Here is a 3,784-nt window from a genome sequence, read left to right on the forward strand (position 1 = left end):
GCTGGTTTTACGGTATTCGTAGTAAGCTGGCACGGTAGTGTTTGTAGTCTAACGTGTACGGATAGGCATCACGGTCGATGGAGTAGTGAAATTTACACGATAGTGGTCACATGATCAAAGTGTTAAGCATTTCAACCGAGATACAAGCGCGTTGCTGATTGGTTGATTTTTCTGTGAAGGCTTCACATAAAAATGAAACCAAGAAAGTTTTAAGTAACGACACGATACCCAAGCGATACGAAGTGCTGAACAGAGCTGCCAATAATACATTTTTTTAGCCAAAGATGCATAATGTTGTCTATCTCAAATATCTCAAATTTATTCTAGAGATAATCTTACGTTTATCGTCATTTTTTGCAATATGGGGAACAACAAAATAAAAATAAACCTTAAAGCGTTTTCCCACTCGCACTGATGCAAATTAAATGAGTGCGTAATTTGACGCGCAGCCCGGTGGTGCATGACAGAAAAGTTTCAAAGTGAATTTAAGAAAATATTCGCAATAGTACCTATATGAAACAAATAGAGATTCGCTATCCGGATAGAAATTAACAACAGTATTTATCCTGCAAACAATCCAAGAACAATAGATATTATGATTATTAATGTTTCCATATTGTCCGACACGGAGTTCTCATCAGATTTATATTAAAACTTCATGTAACAATTAATTTTACTGTCCAGCGATGCAGTTCACCTTAAGAGTTCGATTTTTTAAATGTTAGCATGCATAACTACCCCCTTGTAAAAGTTGATTTGGCATTGAAATTTACTCTAGAAACGATGAAATTAATTGTTTTTATATTTAAGCTTAACATTAGACTATTTCTTTGCTCTCTTCACCAAAGTGATTTTTTAGACCAACGCGGCTGGCAGGTGACCACTCTAGTTTGGAATACTGTCGCGATGTGGCGCTAGAGTATATGTGAATTTGTGCATTTCAACTTGTTTTATCTCGTTATTCTAACGTCCTAGAAGATGTTTTTGGAAAAAAATCGTTCAAGAGGTCATGTCCATGTACACGACAACCACTTTAATTCGGAACTCTGTCAGCACGTGGCGCTAATATATATGTGAATTAATAATACATTCTTGACCATGTTTTATCGGCTCATTCTGATTTCCTACAAAATTTGCGCCCTCAGCGAATTTGTATAGAAGGCTCTACCGTGTGGATATTATCTGTTTGATTCAAAAATTTTCAACTACGTGGCACTAGTGTACATTTATATGACATAATGAATTTTGGATTATCAATTGATGCTGACAGTCTAGATAATCGGCATCTCTAGCGAAGTCAATCATAAATCATGTGGCTAGCAAGCTGTTTGATAAGGAATTCTACCACAGTGTATTTTTTTGTGGCGCTTTTTTATACGTTTACTGCATTTCAGAACTTATCAAGTGAAATTCGTGTCTTTAGCTAAATAAAGTAGAAAGACATTGTTGTATAGTGCATGTAAAATTATTTATGACAATTAATGCTATTGAGACTGACGCTATTACAACGCTGTGCTTATCAAACGTTAAAGCTTTATTTCCACAAAAATGAAATGAACCAAGCCTGAAAATTCTGCAATTACTAGGACATTCATTTAATATCAGGTGAATAGGAATAACTTAAAACATAGTGAAAAAATCTGATATCATTTTTATAAAACAAGTTGATTGGAAAGTCTAATTCTGAATTTATAAAAGCTACATCATCAGTATTGATCATTGCCTTGACATACTAAAATAAGCTTTTTAAGAGTTTCTCCATTTATATCGCTGGGGCATTCTTTTGAACATTAACAAAAAAGGTTACGATAGAGTGGTCGCCTTTTTATCACTTTACGATCCAATGCATCCTGAAGAAGCTAGCTGGTATTCAAACAGTATGATTGAGCTGGACAGATCATATGGACCAGCATAACCTGCTGCTCAAGATCATTTGCATAGCCCCTGAAAGGAGTGATTTTTGAAACACTGCCCAACAAATATGTCGTGGTTTTATAAACGTTTCAACAGTTGCTTTATTCAGTAGGGTTGGGAGTACCGGTTTTACCGTTACCGAAAAACGGTAAAACCGTCCAAATATCCTATACCAAAATACCGGTTTTATAAGAATAAAAAACCGGTATTTTCGGTAATTTGATAGGAAGGACTATTTAACAAAAGGGTGTTATTGTTGGACAGCTTTAAAACGCTTTAAAAAGCTTTTCACTTGCTAGTGTTTTCAAATTAGGTGCCATGCACAGTAAGTTTGCCTGTTTTAGGACTTTTTTAATAATGATATAAGCAGGGGAATAGTGCTTATGTAAGCAGCGACAACAACCCGAAAAAATCCCACATGTTAAATAAAACTTATCAATATATGGAGGAACAAGAAAATCTGCAAGACAAAATCAATCAACTCCATAATCTCATACTCCATTTTGTATTCAATTTATTCACACTACTGGCAAATCTGGCAATAGATTTTGCAGTTTTCATCAGCAATACTGCCTCAGGGTACGTTGAAATGAAATTAAAAGAAGATTGTTACAAAGCACTGGTTTTCAAGACAATGCGGAATTTATGCTCAAGCGATTTCATAAATTGAGTATGAGTGATCGAATGACACTTTTGGATACCAGTGACAAATTTTACCTTGATCAACCTGACCTATAGCGTTTTCGTTTTCGATAGGCTGAAACCCGTTCCAATTTATGGTAAACATCACCTTCACGTCCGAGCATTTGGGTAACCAGAAAACACTAACTTCAGCTCTGATTTTCTATGTATTTGTTTTTAAAATCTTGGAACGCTTACTGCATCTAGCTAATCAATGTGCTTTTTGGACTAATAAGTGACGACACTTTGCATACTACGATACACAAACCAGATGCTGAATCACATCCCATTTTTTATTTTGATTATAGAGGTTTTAATCTTAGGGTCATATGGCTCTCTTTTTGAGTTAGAAAAATTTCTAATCCTTTTTGCGGGATTGAGAATCGAACCCAAGTGAGCTGCGCATAAGGCAATCGATTTACCAACTACGCTATTCCCGCCCCTTAATGTGGACTTAAAAAAAGATCATAATACCATAAGAGTAATCAAATCAACATTCATAAAGCTTATTCGATATTGGAGTACTGTAAGAATCAATCATGTTCTCTGTTAAATGATCAAATGCCCAATTGGCTTTGTACGTTGAGCGATTATTTTGTTAACACAGTTTGTATTTTATAAAATACCGGTTTTTTTCATTTTCAATGCCGAAAATACCGGTTTTTTTTAAATCCTCCGGTTTTCCCAACCCTATTATTCAGCTCTAGCTGAAATGGGAAGTATACGCGTAATCATATAACGTTTATTCCACCCTTAAGCATCTGGATTTGGAGAATTTATTCAGCTTTTCTGATTAAGACACATTAAAGAACAATTCTTCAGGATGTATACAGCCTGAAGAAAACCACAGTTCAGCTTTATCAACAAACCTTTTCGTTACTGATATTCAGCTGAGAGAATTTCATAGGAAAATATTAAAAAAGATATTTAATTTCAAGTTATACACGCCATCAATCTCTTTGGAAGCTATATCTTTTGACGTAGGACTACGTCTTTGTTTTCGATATGGGGGTGCACGTTGCAAATTCAACAAAAATGGTATGTAACGAAAAGTGGTCCAATTTTAAACGCTTATAATTCAGCCATCCATCGGTAAATTTTCATTTTTTGCGCATATCGCTCAGAAATGCTTCTAAGAATAGATTCCAAAGATTTTTGATATAATGGCATTAAAATTTTAAATAATGTT

The sequence above is a fragment of the Topomyia yanbarensis genome, chromosome 3 (assembly GCF_030247195.1).
Source record: "Topomyia yanbarensis strain Yona2022 chromosome 3, ASM3024719v1, whole genome shotgun sequence".
In the NCBI taxonomy this organism is placed as follows: domain Eukaryota; kingdom Metazoa; phylum Arthropoda; class Insecta; order Diptera; family Culicidae; genus Topomyia; species Topomyia yanbarensis.